This window comes from Chlorocebus sabaeus, chromosome 14, assembly GCF_047675955.1.
Source record: "Chlorocebus sabaeus isolate Y175 chromosome 14, mChlSab1.0.hap1, whole genome shotgun sequence".
Taxonomy (NCBI): Eukaryota; Metazoa; Chordata; class Mammalia; order Primates; family Cercopithecidae; genus Chlorocebus; species Chlorocebus sabaeus.
Window position 1 is genome coordinate 84,399,502 of NC_132917.1, and position 15,563 is coordinate 84,415,064.

The window sequence follows — 15,563 nt, forward strand, 5'->3', positions numbered from 1 at the left end:
CCTAAATATATATGCACCCAATACAGGAGCACCCAGATTCATAAAGCAAGTCCTTAGAGACTTACAAAGAGACTTAGGCTCCCATACAATAATAATGGGAGACTTCAACACTCCACTGTCAACATTAGACAGATCAACGAGACAGAAAGTTAACAAGGATATCCAGGAATTGAACTCATCTCTGCAGCAAGCAGACCTAATAGACATCTATAGAACTCTCCACCCCAAATCAACAGAATATACATTCTTCTCAGCACCACATCGTACTTACTCCAAAATTGACCACGTAATTGGAAGTAAAGCACTCCTCAGCAAATGTACAAGAACAGAAATTATAACAAACTGTCTCTCAGACCACAGTGCAATCAAATTAGAACTCAGGACTAAGAAACTCAATCAAAACCGCTCAACTACATGGAAACTGAACAACCTGCTCCTGAATGACTACTGGGTACATAACGAAATGAAGGCAGAAATAAAGATGTTCTTTGAAACCAATGAGAACAAAGATACAACATACCAGAATCTCTGGGACACATTTAAAGCAGTGTGTAGAGGGAAATTTATAGCACTAAATGCCCACAAGAGAAAGCAGGAAAGATCTAAAATTGACACTCTAACATCGCAATTAAAAGAACTAGAGAAGCAAGAGCAAACACATTCGAAAGCTAGCAGAAGGCAAGAAATAACTAAGATCAGAGCAGAACTGAAGGAGATAGAGACACAAAAAACCCTCCAAAAAATCAATGAATCCAGGAGTTGGTTTTTTGAAAAGATCAACAAAATTGACAGACCACTAGCAAGACTAATAAAGAAGAAAAGAGAGAAGAATCAAATCGACGCAATTAAAAATGATAAAGGGGATATCACCACCGATCCCACAGAAATACAAACTACCATCAGAGAATACTATAAACACCTCTACGCAAATAAACTGGAAAATCTAGAAGAAATGGATAATTTCCTGGACACTTACACTCTTCCAAGACTAAACCAGGAAGAAGTTGAATCCCTGAACAGACCAATAGTAGGCTCTGAAATTGAGGCAATAATTAATAGCCTACCAACCAAAAAAAGTCCAGGGCCAGATGGATTCACAGCTGAATTCTACCAGAGGTACAAGGAGGAGCTGGTACCATTCCTTCTGAAACTATTCCAATCAATAGAAAAAGAGGGAATCCTCCCTAACTCATTTTATGAGGCCAACATCATCCTGATACCAAAGCCTGGCAGAGACACAACAAAAAAAGAGAATTTTAGACCAATATCCCTGATGAACATCGATGCAAAAATCCTCAATAAAATACTGGCAAACCGGATTCAGCAGCACATCAAAAACCTTATCCACCATGGATAATAAGAGCTATTTATGACAAACCCACAGCCAATATCATACTGAATGGGCAAAAACTGGAAAAATTCCCTTTGAAAACTGGCACAAGACAGGGATGCCCTCTCTCACCACTCCTATTCAACATAGTGTTGGAAGTTCTGGCTAGGGCAATCAGGCAAGAGAAAGAAATCAAGGGGATTCAGTTAGGAAAAGAAGAAGTCAAATTGTCCCTGTTTGCAGACGACATGATTGTATATTTAGAAAACCCCATTGTCTCAGCCCAAAATCTCCTTAAGCTGATAAGCAACTTCAGCAAAGTCTCAGGATACAAAATTAATGTGCAAAAATCACAAGCATTCTTATACACCAGTGACAGTCAAACAGAGAGCCAAATCAGGAATGAACTTCCATTCACAATTGCTTCAAAGAGAATAAAATACCTAGGAATCCAACTTACAAGGGATGTAAAGGACCTCTTCAAGGAGAACTACAAACCACTGCTCAGTGAAATCAAAGAGGACACAAACAAATGGAAGAACATACCATGCTCATGGATAGGAAGAATCAATATTGTGAAAATGGCCATACTGCCCAAGGTAATTTATAGATTCAATGCCATCCCCATCAAGCTACCAATGAATTTCTTCACAGAATTGGAAAAAACTGCTTTAAAGTTCATATGGAACCAAAAAAGAGCCCACATCTCCAAGACAATCCTAAGTCAAAAGAACAAAGCTGGAGGCATCACGCTACCTGACTTCAAACTATACTACAAGGCTACAGTAACCAAAACAGCATGGTACTGGTACCAAAACAGAGATATAGACCAATGGAACAGAACAGAGTCCTCAGAAATAATACCACACATCTACAGCCATCTGATCTTTGACAAACCTGAGAGAAACAAGAAATGGGGAAAGGATTCCCTATTTAATAAATGGTGCTGGGAAAACTGGCTAGCCATAAGTAGAAAGCTGAAACTGGATCCTTTCCTTACTCCTTATACGAAAATTAATTCAAGATGGATTAGAGACTTAAATGTTAGACCTAATACCATAAAAATCCTAGAGGAAAACCTAGGTAGTACCATTCAGGACATAGGCATGGGCAAAGACTTCATGTCTAAAACACCAAAAGCAACGGCAGCAAGAGCCAAAATTGACAAATGGGATCTCATCAAACTAAAGAGCTTCTGCACAGCAAAAGAAACTACCATCAGAGTGAGCAGGCAACCTACAGAATGGGAGAAAATTTTTGCAATCTACTCATCTGACAAAGGGCTAATATCCAGAACCTACAAAGAACTCAAACAAATTTACAAGAAAAAAACAAACAACCCCATCAAAAAGTGGGCAAAGGATATGAACAGACATTTCTCAAAAGAAGACATTCATACAGTCAACAGACACATGAAAAAATGCTCATCATCACTGGCCATCAGAGAAATGCAAATCAAAACCACAATGAGATACCATCTCACACCAGTTAGAATGGCGATCATTCAAAAGTCAGGAAACAACAGGTGCTGGAGAGGATGTGGAGAAATAGGAACACTTTTACACTGTTGGTGGGATTGTAAACTAGTTCAACCATTATGGAAAACAGTATGGCGATTCCTCAAGGATCTAGAACTAGATGTACCATATGACCCAGCCATCCCATTACTGGGTATATACCCAAAGGATTACAAATTATGCTGCTATAAGGACACATGCACACGTATGTTTATTGCAGCACTATTCACAATAGCAAAGACTTGGAATCAACCCAAATGTCCATCAGTGACAGATTGGATTAAGAAAATGTGGCACATATACACCATGGAATACTATGCAGCCATAAAAAAGGATGAGTTTGTGTCCTTTGTAGGGACATGGATGCAGCTGGAAACCATCATTCTTAGCAAACTATCACAAGAACAGAAAACCAAACACCGCATGTTCTCACTCGTAGGTGGGAACTGAACAATGAGATCACTTGGACTCGGGAAGGGGAACATCACACACCGGGGCCTATCATGGGGAGGGGGGAGGGGGGAGGGATTGCATTGGGAGTTATACCTGATGTAAATGACGAGTTGATGGGTGCAGCACACCAACATGGCACAAGCATACATATGTAGCAAACCTGCACGTTGTGCACATGTACCCTACAACTTGAAGTTTAATAATAATAAATAAATTAAAAAAAAAAAAAAAAAAAAAGAAATGGATCTATCAGAAGAAAGCTTTAACTCACCAACTCACTAGCAGGCTGGGGCCTCAAGTGACATATGATCAAAGAGAGATTCCTTTTTGTGGTGACCAGTTGATTTGGGGAAGAGTTTCAAGATATTTCTGATCTGTGCTATAATTCTTCTCAGTAGCCCCAAGATTTCAGTCTGAGACTCTTGGTGTTACAATGGTGGTGTTAAGGAGAAGCACAGGATGGGCAGTGTGTGATGTATGGGGTGGAGACATGACCTTCCCCACACATTGCCCTGCAAATACACTCTGTCACTGGGAACAGTGTCAGGATAGTAGCGTCTTATTGACGAAGGACTGTAGCTCCCAAAAGTCAGGTTATCGGTGGACAAGAGCTCAGACTTAAGATGGACCTGGGACTGATAGTGGAGAAGCAGGCTAAATATGGATCAATTCAAGAGCTGTATTTGTCAGGCTTCTCCAGAGAAACAAAGCCAGTAGGACAGATATAGATATAGATATACATACAGATATAGATATAGATATAGATATATAGATATATAGCTATAGATATACATAGAGATAAAGAGAGAGAGATTCATTATAGAAATTGACTCATGTGATTATGGAGTTTGAGAAGTTCCACCATCTGCCATCTTCAAGCTGGAGAACCAAAAAAGCCAGCAGGGTAAGTCCCGAGCTGAGTCTGAAGGCATGAGAAGCAGGAGCACTGATGTCCAAGGGCAGGAGAAGATAGATGTCCCAGCTCAAACAAAGAGTGGGCAAATTTGCCCTTCCTTTGTCTTTCTGTTCTATTCAGGCCCTCAACAGATGGGATGATGCCGTCTCATGTCAGTGATCTTCTTTCCTCAGTCCATCAATGCAAATGTTCATCTTTTCTGGAAGTACCCTCATAGACATACACAGAAATAATATTTACCAGTCATCTGGGCATCCCTTAGCCCAGTCAAGTTGACCCATAAAATTAACCATTACAGAAGTGGATATGAGAAGGTCCACTCTTCCTGAAATACGCTCAGAGATGGAGAATGGATTGGGAGTACGTCGACGCTGCTGTGATGTGGACTGGGACCAGGCACTGAGAGGACATATGGGTATATGCACATATGAGAGAGAGACTGAGAGCCCAGAGTGCCTTTGTGGTATAAGGTGGCCAAACACAAACTAAAAGTGAAATCTGACAAATGGAGGATTTCAAGTGCTTATCAAAAGATATTCTTTCACTGAGAGGCTTTTACAGAATTCAATCATACCTAAAAATGGAAGCAAAGTAAGCACTGAAGAAAAAAAAAAAAAAAAAAAACCTCCTGCGTCCACATGATAAGGTATCAGGGCTTTCCAGGAAGACTAGAAATCCTAGGCCCATAGAATACTGATGTGGAAAGCAGCTATCAAAACGGCTGACAAAATCCTGGTAAGTGGCACACACCAGCTGAATGCATATAAGAAAGGTGTGTAACAGCTTTGGACTTAAAAAAAAACTACAGACATGAAATTAAATGAAACGCTGCTGGAGCATAATGTCATAACTGCAACCAAAGCTGCCTCAACTTCTCTGTCACCTGCAAGACTACTTCCTGGAGGTCTGTTGTGTAACCAACCAAAAGTAAATAAACTAGGACTGGACTTGTATATACAAGAGAAGACAGAGTCTTTGTGTTTGTGTGTGGGTGTGCATGCACAAAAATAAAACGTAGAAGCACATAAATATATTTGCAAGTCAGAATGTTGTTCCTGTTGGTTTTTATGTAAGTTTTTCTCCTTTATTCATTCACTCAATTAACATGTATTGAACACTCAGTAGGTGCCCGGCACTCTCCTGGGCAGTTTCTCATAGTCACAATTATTTCTCAGAACTCTGCAAGGTGTACAAACCCTCTTTTTTCCAGACAGAAAAACCAAAGCTCAGTGAGATTAAGTGACTACCTACTGTTGCAGCTACTAAGCGGCTGAGGATTTAGAGCCAGGTCTCCTGATACAGGGGATGCCAACTTACATGCAAAGGACTTTGGGCTGCAGCCTGCAGGGCAACAATACTCAGCTTCTTTCAAATGATTCCAAATTCAAAACCCTTTCCACAGCACCAGAGCTGCCTAAGTACAAAAATTATATATTGTGTTTAAGAGCTCATTTAAGAAACATTTGTGAAATGCCATCTATGTGGCAGGCATACATTTTAATGTCAAGTTCTTATTCTCAAGTTGCTCATAGAGAAAAACGTAAGAAAAAATTAAAAATAAAATAATAAAAATGAGCATGGTGTACTAGGCTGAATAACAGAAGTGCTAGAGACAGTATTGACCAAAGTGGACACGATGACTTCAGCTCAGGGGTCAAGAGGGAAAATTACTTATTGAAAACAGTTACAGAAAAGGTGACAATTAAGTTCAGCCTTGATCGAAACATAGGAATTTCCAAAGAGGACCCCAGAAAATATTCTAGGGAGAGGAAAAGCCTTGGTAAAGGCAGAGATGTGTGAAAGCTCTGGGCTGGGAGAATTGCAAGGAGTCTTGCTAGGGTGAGATGTGGTGTGAGGGGTGAGATGTGGTGTGAGGGGTGTGACGGGGAAGGAAGCCGGTGGAGCAGCTGGGACTTATGTAAGTGAGGAATCTGAGACATGTATTGAGACACTTTGGAGCTTGTTCTCGGATGGATCTGAAGGCTGGAAGTAGGTGATTTCTTCCCACATAGGGGCTCACAAACCTCCTGGTAAAAAATGCTTAAACCCTGTCCCCTGTTGGGGTTTGGACATGTGCAAACATGATTGATATGACCTCAAAAGACAACAGATGGAATAAAGACACTAATGAAGTTTCCATTAAGGAATGAGGAGGCTGGCTGAGTCAAACAGCGCAGCCTGAGGACCAGAGTGGAGTGGGAATCTGGACTTGGTGAGGCAGCCTCTTTCAAACCCTGGTCTAACCCAGGCCTCCAGATCAGCCTGAGCTGTGTTCATTAATTGAAAGGACTGGACCATATATTTATGAGAGTGCACAAACTATTCTGGAAGTTTGTTCAAGTGAATAAGATGGAGGAACTGATGTTCAGGATTAGAGAGACTTGCTTTTCATTGTTGTATCATTTCATACTGCTGGGATTTTTTTGTTTTTAATCACATACCTGAAGTAGTTATTCTAAAAACTTAAAAAAAAAATTTATACTTAAAAGAAAAAGTTGTATCACTTACTAAAAATATTTAGGGCCCAAACAACACCAGTATTGAACAATTTCTGAATAAAACAGAAGAAACACCTTTCTCAGTGCACAAGGGCCTTTCTAGGTGTTGAATGGTTTCCTGCACTAGGTTGATTAAAATCTCAGCAGTGGAGCAGATATTTCAGCTCCCCTAGTGAAGACAGTGTCAAGAACAGGGTTCGACTCAGAGCCGTGCTTCTGAAGCCCATCAGAGACACAGAGAGAGAAAGAGAGAGTGTGTCTTATAGTTATTTCCAGCAGGAAGCACAAGAGTTTTCTGCTGTAAAACTTTTGCATTTAGTCCACCTTGCTGGGGGATTCTAAGCAAGCGTCTCCAGAAGGGATCACTTTCCTTTTTAGTCTGAACAAGGAAAGGGGTATTTAGCATGTGCTGTGGGTGTGAGGAGGAACAATAAATGCTGCATGGTGGTAGGAGGCAGAGAACATCATCAGGGGCCCTCCAGGTCTGCAGGCTGCTAGGCAACATCAAGGGGAAAATAGTTCCAGCTGAGAGCAGTATCTCCTGGAGTCTGTCAGATCTGCGGGACTATAGGTCCTGCCTTTGGAAGCAACAGCAGTAAATAATAATCGAGAGTGATTTGCATGCACTTGGAAGCCCTGCTGGAGGCTCTCAGAAATGAATAGGGGAAAGTCTGGTTTTGGGGTGAGAATTACAGAGCATACAATAAAGCCAATAGGGACTCAAATAGTCACACGAATATTAACAAAACTGCACCCGCCTCAAGGAAAAAACTATGGCTTTGCTCCTTAGGACAGAGTTTTTCTGTTTTTTTCTTCATTAAAAAAATGGTAGATAATTCAAGACTGGCACCTTGAATGTACCCTATTTTTTCTTTTTTTCTTTTTTTTTTCTTTTTTTTTTTTTTTGTGTGATGGTGTTTCGCTGTTGTTGCCTAGGCTGGAGTGCGATGGCGCGATCTCGGCTCACTGCAACCTCTACTTCCTGGGTTAAAGCAATTCTCCTCCCTCAGTCTCCCAAGTAGCTGGGATTACAGGTGCCCACCATCATGCCCAGCTAATTTTTTGTATTTTTAGTAGAGATGGCGTTTCATCATGTTGGCCAGGTTGGTCTCAAACTCCTGACCCCAGGTGATCCACCCACCTCAGTCTCCCAAAGTGCGAATATACCCTATTTTTTAAGTGCTATGAACCATTAATAAGTTTTGGCATCTTTGTGGTAATAATTAATTACCCATGGGATCTCAACAACTGATGGGAAGCACCAGGGTACAAAACATCATAGTTAGAAATGACTTTTACCAGTTAGAAATGTGTTCAGCTTGAAACTGGTAATCAGGAATAAACTTAGGGATGTGATACGGTTTGGATATTTGAGTCTCATGTTGAAATGTGATCCCCAATGTTGGAGGTGGGACCTGGTGGGAGGTGTTGGGTCATGGAGGCAGATCTTGATGACTTAGTGCCATCCCCATAGTAATGAGTGAGTCTGGCTCTGGTAGTTCATGCAAGAGCTGATTGTTTAAGAGTGTGACACCTCCCTCCCTTCTCCCTACCTCTCTATCTCTCTATCTCTTTCTCTCTCTCACTCTGTCTCTCACCATGTGACATGCCTGCTCCCCTTCTGCCTTCAGTCATGAGTAAAAGTTCCCTGAGGCCCTCAACAGAAGCAGATGCCAGCATCACACTTCTTGAATGGTCTGCAAAATCATGAGCCAAAATAAACCTCCTTTCTTTATAAATTACTCAACTTCCAGTATTCCTTTACAGCAATGCAAAAGACTAACACAGGGTGTCTATGGAAAATTCTCAAAATACTATCAGGGGATGTCTGGATTCTGCGAATTCTGCCTCCTAAATATTTTACCTTCTATCTGTCCCTTCTCTTCTCAACCTCCAAGGACGGCACCATTACTGCCAGCTCCATGTGACAAAAACAACCTCTCTGGAAGCTACACATATAAGATTTACAGTTCTTATATTAAAATAAGTCCAGCACTGGCTTTATGACTCACAGTAACCATGGGGATCCAGGCTCTTTCCATTCTGATTTTGTGCTCTATGACAGACTGGTTGCAAAGATGCCCATTACCATGGCCTCCATCCTGGAACACAGGTCCATTAATCTGAGTTGGTCATGTGACTTGTTTTGACCAAGAGAATATGGCAGAGTTTCTTTCTGTGATTTCTGAGCCATATCCTCAAGAAGTCTTGCAACATCTGCCCTCACTTTTCTGCCCTGAAACAATCATGTAAGGATGTCCTAGTCTCCTAGAGAAGGAGAAACCAGATGGAAGACGAGGCACCATACATATGATTGAAGCCATCCAGGACCAGCCACATAGATGACCCTATGGCAAGACTTGCAGAAGAACCACTCAGCTTAGCCCAATTCAGAAGGCAGAATTGTGAGGAAATGAATGGTAGTTGCTTCAAACCACTAAGTTTTTGATGATTTGTTGCACTGCAGTAAACAAATGAAATACCATCCTTTGTGTTTTTCTTCTATTCTCACAACCTGCAAGATGGCTGCCACATCAAAATCATATCCCAGGGAAAAGAAAGAAGGATAAAGGACAAAAGGTTAATGCCAGTCAAGTCTATCCTCTTTAAAGCACTTCCTATCAGCTGCACCCAGTAATTTCTGCATATAACTTGTTGGTGAGTATTGGGCCACATGCTATAAAGGAGTGTGAGTAAGTGAACGGGGCACACTACCACCTGAAAAAAGTTGGGAGGTGGATATTCAGTAGGTATCTAGCAATGAGTACCAGATCAGATCACTGCTATTGGCAAAAAGAGAACTCCCTAAAGTGCTTGTGCATGGAAATAATGTGATCAGTGCTGCATTTCAGAAGGGTATCTCTAGGAGATGAATGAAGGAGAGATCAGAGGGGGCCAGATCAGAGACAGAGAGATCAGTTAGGAAGTTGACATATTAGTCCTAGCAAAAGATGAAGATCTAACTAAGGCTGTGACAATGGGAATGGAGAGAAGAGGATGTTTGAGGGGGAGCTTCAAACTTGTTTGATGTGAGGAGTAAGGAAGTTTCTATCTGGCTGGGGTGAGTCAGTGAATGGTAGAGCTAAAATTGTCAAGATTAATAATACGAAAGGAGAATCCTGTCTGGAAGAAAGACAAGGAGTTCAGTGTATTACAAACACAGAGTTGATTCTTGTTATTTACAGTAACTATATCCTATAGTCACTGTGAATGCTGCATTGTGAATACTGAACCATTGCTCCTGAAGGAAATACAGGGGTAGGTTCTGAGAAGCCTCTAGTCAAAATATTTTCCATCAGTTCATCAATACATAACATTGTGTTATGTGTGTTTTTGTTTAAAGGCATCTTGTTTAATATAGACTGTTGATTCATTAACATTGAATTCACAGCCAGCCTCACTATAGCTCATGCCTGAATGAAGCTTATCTAACATATGTATTTTCTCCATAAGGCACATCACAGCATCCTAGTGCTTAGAAACACTAGACAGCACTTCAGCACTATGATTGGGAGCCATTTTAAACAGTGAAATAACCAAGGAAAAGCATAAAAATGCAAAAAAAAAAAAATGTGGCACTCAATGGACCGCAAAAAGAGCACTTACTTACAGTGTGAGAGCTGAAACGCAAAGTCAGAGCATTACTTTGTTCAGCCTCGGCTGGGAATGTGCTATCAGGTGATTCAAGCTTTTCTCACTCTATGCATGGCCACAAATGACCACAAAAGCATCTTACATATTGATTTGGGGATTACAAATAAATTTTACCTAGTAGGCACATTCCAGTTGCAAAATTTGCAAATAATGAGGACTGAGTATTTAACTTGAGCTGCCCACGGGGTCTCCAAAAAGCAATCGAATATACCCGTCTGGAGGCGGGAGATGTAAGTCAGATGGGTAACACCTCTGCCCAAAGCCCAGCAATGCTTCCCTGTCACTATGAGCAACAGCCAAAGTCCTTGTCACAGCTCATAGGACCCTAACATAATCTACTCACCCCATATTTCCATTTGATCTTATTTCCTACTTTTCCTCCTCAGAATTACTGTGTTCTAACCACACGCTTCCTTGTCATGTCCTTGAACATGTCAAGAATACAACTCAAGGAATTTGCACTGTAGTTCCCTCCACGTGGATGTTCTCCCCACGTGGAACTGCACGGTTTACCCCCTTTGCTCCTTCAGAGTACTCAACTGCCATCTTCTCGATGAGGTCTACCCAGACCACCCTATCTACACTTGCAATATCCCCCTGCCTGAGATGTATGCAGTCCTTCCAATACTGCCCATCCTGCTTTGCATTACCATTTTTCTTATAATGTACTACATAATTTTCTTATTTTGATTATTGCATATTGTCTTCCCCCATTCCCACCCAGCTACCAGACTGCAAGCCCTATGAAAGCAGCAATCTTAGTATGATCTGTTCAGTGTTATATCCCCAGAACCTAGAATAGTGGTGGGCACATTCCAGGTTCTCAGAAATACTTGTTAAATGAATGAATAAGTGAATGGAGGAATTATGAATTGGGCATATAGACCACACTTAATCTACACATAAATACAGGCAAGACCACTCACAGTGAGTAAACTGAGATGGTGGTTGAGGACAGAACCCCTGGGAATGCCATGCGAAAAATGAAGCAGGGACAATGAGCCAAGAAAGGAAGCAGCATGGAGAAAGGGACCAAGCGTGAGGTTCAAGGCCAAGGGAATGGGGATTTTCAAGGAGGGAGACTTGAACAGTGTAAAATATCACAAACAGGCCAACGCAGTGGCTCAAGCCTGTAATCCCAGCACTTTGGGAGGCCGAGGTAGTTGAATCACCTGAGGGCAAGAGCTCAAGACCAGCCTGGCCAACATGGCAAAACCCCATCTCTACTAAAAATACAAAATGAGCTGGGTATGGTGGCGCATACCTGTAGTCCCAGCTACTTGAGAAGCTGAGGCAGGAGAATCACTTGAACCCAGGAGGCAGAGGTTGCAGTGAGCCAAGATCGCACCATTGCACTCCACTCTGGGCAACAAGACCGAAACTCCACCTCAAAAAAAAAAAAAAGAAAAAGAAAAGAAAAGAAAATCCACAAACAAGTAATGGAGTTGAGAAAAGAAATCTGTTATCCATTTATGTAAAAAACAAATTGCTACACATCTTCTATGTGCCAGGCATTGCAGGCACTGGGACAAGCAATGCAAAGATCAGGACTCTAATGATAACGTCAATGCTCCACCCAGGACCCCGGGGTTCACTTTCTGTCATTTTTGCACACCACCCACCTTCGGTATACCTCAGCAGTAAGGACACCCCTCCAGCTACTCAGAAGCTTGTCCATACACACTCACACATAGAAGAGCTGGAATCCTAGGAATTTACTTCCCCCAGGGCAGCCCTTGACCAGTAACCATAGGTATTGGGATACTACAGTCCATCTCCCTGGCCTTCCATGGGCAATTCCAAGGTGTAACTTATATTCCAAAGCTTCCCTTCAGGGTCAGGCTGTAGCTACTGCCCCCAGGATGTTGCCTGAGGACGCCCTCTTGCTGGGTTTCCTCCCTTCCACTGTCCTGCACCTCTACTCCTTACCAGGCTCCACAGGAGCCCTTCCTTAATATATCACTTATGCATGAATCCTAATGTTAGTCCCTGCCTCTGAGGCCTTCAGGTGTCCAGTCTCTAGAAAGGGAGATGGTCAAGAGAAGAGAAAAACACAGTGGGAAAGAATGTGGAAAACACATGATGCTGGAAGGGAACGTGGGAAGGACCCAAGATCAAGACTCCCCGGACCTGAGAGGGCTTCCAGGAGACAAGGGAGGCTGTGCTGAGGCAGGACACATGAATAGGAATCGGTCCAGCAAAGGCAGAGGGCATTTGTGACAGAGAAGGCAATCAGCGTAAAGATCCTGAGAAGAGCAAAAGCCGAGCTTAGGGAAATTGCAAACAGATCAGTATGGCTGGAGGGCAGGACACCAGAAGGGCTGGGCAGGCCATAAGACCACAGGTGGGCACTGGCCACTTCAAATGGCTTAGTAAGCCAGGCTGGGGGATTTGGAGCATCCTGACAGCCTTGAAGTGCCTTTGAGCATCCCTTTGGAAGCGGTAAAAAGAATGGATTAATGCGGGGCAACATAGGAGACAAGAGGACCCATTAGAAAGCTGTTGAAGTAATTCAGCCATGAAACGACAGTGGCCTGAAATAAAGTAGCAGAAGTGGGGCCAGAGAGAGGAAAAGGATTATAACTGAGAGATCAATTGTGGTATCAGGAGGGCAAGGCCAGTGAACTGGGCAAGGCAGAAGGCAGACAGAGTAGGTGGGCAAGTTATGTGCAGTAAAGAGGTGGAGATGATGAATAGAGATTATTTTTGAGCAGCTTAACCATAGGAAGAGGGAAATAATTCAGTGTCAAAAAAGGGTTTTGCAGGAGCTGAAGGGGACAGGCTTTAAGATGAAAGAGAACTGGAATCATTTATAGAGTTACAAGGAAAGTGAGATCCACCCTTCAAAGTTTCTGCCCATTTCTCTCTCTGCCTTTCTCCCTTTTACTTTTTACTTAGATGAAGACTTGCTGTTATGTTATCCTTAAGATGGGCACAATAAATTCCAGCAGCAAGAAGACACGAGGACATAAAAACTATATACTTCAAAAGTTCAGACTTAATTCCTGTTCATATATTGCATTGGATAAAATTTGCTTTTTCCAGTCCAGCCCTGGTAAAAAGGCCACAATGGCACAAGCAATCCTGTTATAGCTGCAGAACAGAAGGTGGGAGGAAAAATTCAATTAGAACCATGCCTTCCTCAGCCCAATAATGGGTTTGATATTTGCAGAGGGTTCCAGGCAACAACCCCTGCCATTCCAGACCCTACAAATTGGGAACGCTTTTTGTTGCAGGCTGAGAAAGCACCACACAAAAGGTCCCAGGCAGCACAGCTTTTTCATGTTTGAAGGGTCCACAGCCCAGCCCCATGTGCCTCCTGAAGCATATTCCCCTCTTTTCTTTACCTTCCCACAGATGACACTTCGGACAGCTCTTTTCAGGTAAGTCCAAGAGAAAAAGTAAATGCTAGGCCTGGTGAAGTAATTTCTCACTCAGGTTTTACAAAATCCAGAGAGGCTACAGGTTTCCCCAAATATACTACAAAAATCTTTGACTGAGTCTCAAAAGGGGGGACTGTTGACAGTGTGAAGGGAAGTGTTTTCCAAGATAATTCACCTGGACATTTGCCTAGAAGTTTTGCAATTTACAAAATATTTCACACACTTAATTTTATTGGATCCTCACAATAATACTGTATTTTTCTTATTCTATAGATGAGAAAACAGAGACTCAGGTCTTATCCTTGGACATGTGGTCCATTCGTTGCTCTTTCCACCATTCCACACTGCTTCTAAAAAAAAAAAAAAAAAAAAAAAAAAAAAAACCAAAAAACAGGATGGCATCTGTTGGGCGGGGCTGCGGGGTTTGTGACGCCGCCCTGCTGAACTTTGTGACGCAGCCACTTGCAGAGACAGGAAGCGGTCGCAGCGCGCCAGGCCCGCCCTCTTCCGCGGCCGCCGTGGGAATGGAAACATCTGCCCCAAGTGCAGGAAGCCAGGTGGAAACATCTACCCCACGTGCAGGAAGCCAGGTGGTGGTCACAACAGCGTACCACTCCGTGGCATACCGCGCAGGTCCCCTGCGTGTGGCCTCGTGAGACTAGCTCACCAAAATGGCCACGTCCAGTGAAGGAAACTTTGAGGGCGATATAGAGTCAGTGGACCTTGCAGAATTTGCTAAGCAGCAGCCATGGTGGCGTAAGCTGTTCGGGCCAGAATGTGGACTTTCAGCCGAAAAGTATAGCGTGGCAACCCAGCTGTTCATTGGAGGTGTCACTGGATGGTGCACGGGTTTCATATTCCAGAAGGTTGGAAAGTTGGCTGCAACAGCTGTGGGAGGTGGATTTTTTCTCCTTCAACTTGCAAACCATTCTGGGTACATCAAAGTTGATTGGCAACGAGTGGAGAAGGACATGAAGAAAGCCAAAGAGCAGCTGAAGATCCGTAAGAGCAATCAGATACCTACCGAGGTCAGGAGCAAAGCTGAGGAGGTGGTGTCATTTGTGAAGAAGAATCTTCTAGTGACTGGAGGATTTTTCGGAGGCTTTCTGCTTGGCATGGCATCCTGAGGAAGATAACCTCATTTTCATTGTTCCTGGTTTTTTTCAGCCAGCAGCCTCTACACTCCATCATAGGACACTGAGTCCCTCCTCCTCTTCTCCCATGCCTTCCTCCCTGCTGTGGCAAATCCAAGTGGCTTCTATAAGCATCTGTTGGTACAAGTTAATGTGGCACCATAAGCTTGATGGTTGCAGAAGAGACAATAGTCCTTAGCGCTCCTTCCAGTACACCCCCTACTTGGTCAGTCTGTAGGTCAGCAAGAAGGTTCTTCTACCTCCATGCAAGACACTTAGGAGAACACATTGCAAGATGGCTGACTATGGAGGATGAGTGGATCCTGAAAGGTTGTCCCGAACTGTTGATTTGAAAAAGAAATAAGCACATGGATTACCTTATTATGTGCTGCATGGAAAGGAACTGAATACAATTGCCTTTAAGCATTAAAAAAAAAAAAAAAGATGAAAAATTGGGGTGTCACACTTGCAAAATGGATGGACAAATGTGGTCAGGGCAGATCAAGGTAAGGGATGATCTGAAGCAAAACCGTGAAGGATAACCTTGGGTGACCCTTACATATTTTTTACCTTTACCCCAGGTGCCCCCTGTTTCCCAACCCCTAATGCCCTGGGCCCTCATTCTCTACCCTTTTGCTAAACAAGGCAACTCTTCTCTGTTGCCCATATGAGCAGAACC

At 42.8% G+C, this 15,563-nt stretch overlaps 1 pseudogene; it reads left to right on the plus strand.

Annotated features, from left to right (window-relative positions):
• Positions 1-14,407: 14,407 nt before the first annotated feature.
• On the plus strand, positions 14,408-14,900 carry LOC103219968 (FUN14 domain-containing protein 2 pseudogene; annotated as a pseudogene).
• The last annotated feature ends 663 nt before the right edge of the window (positions 14,901-15,563 follow it).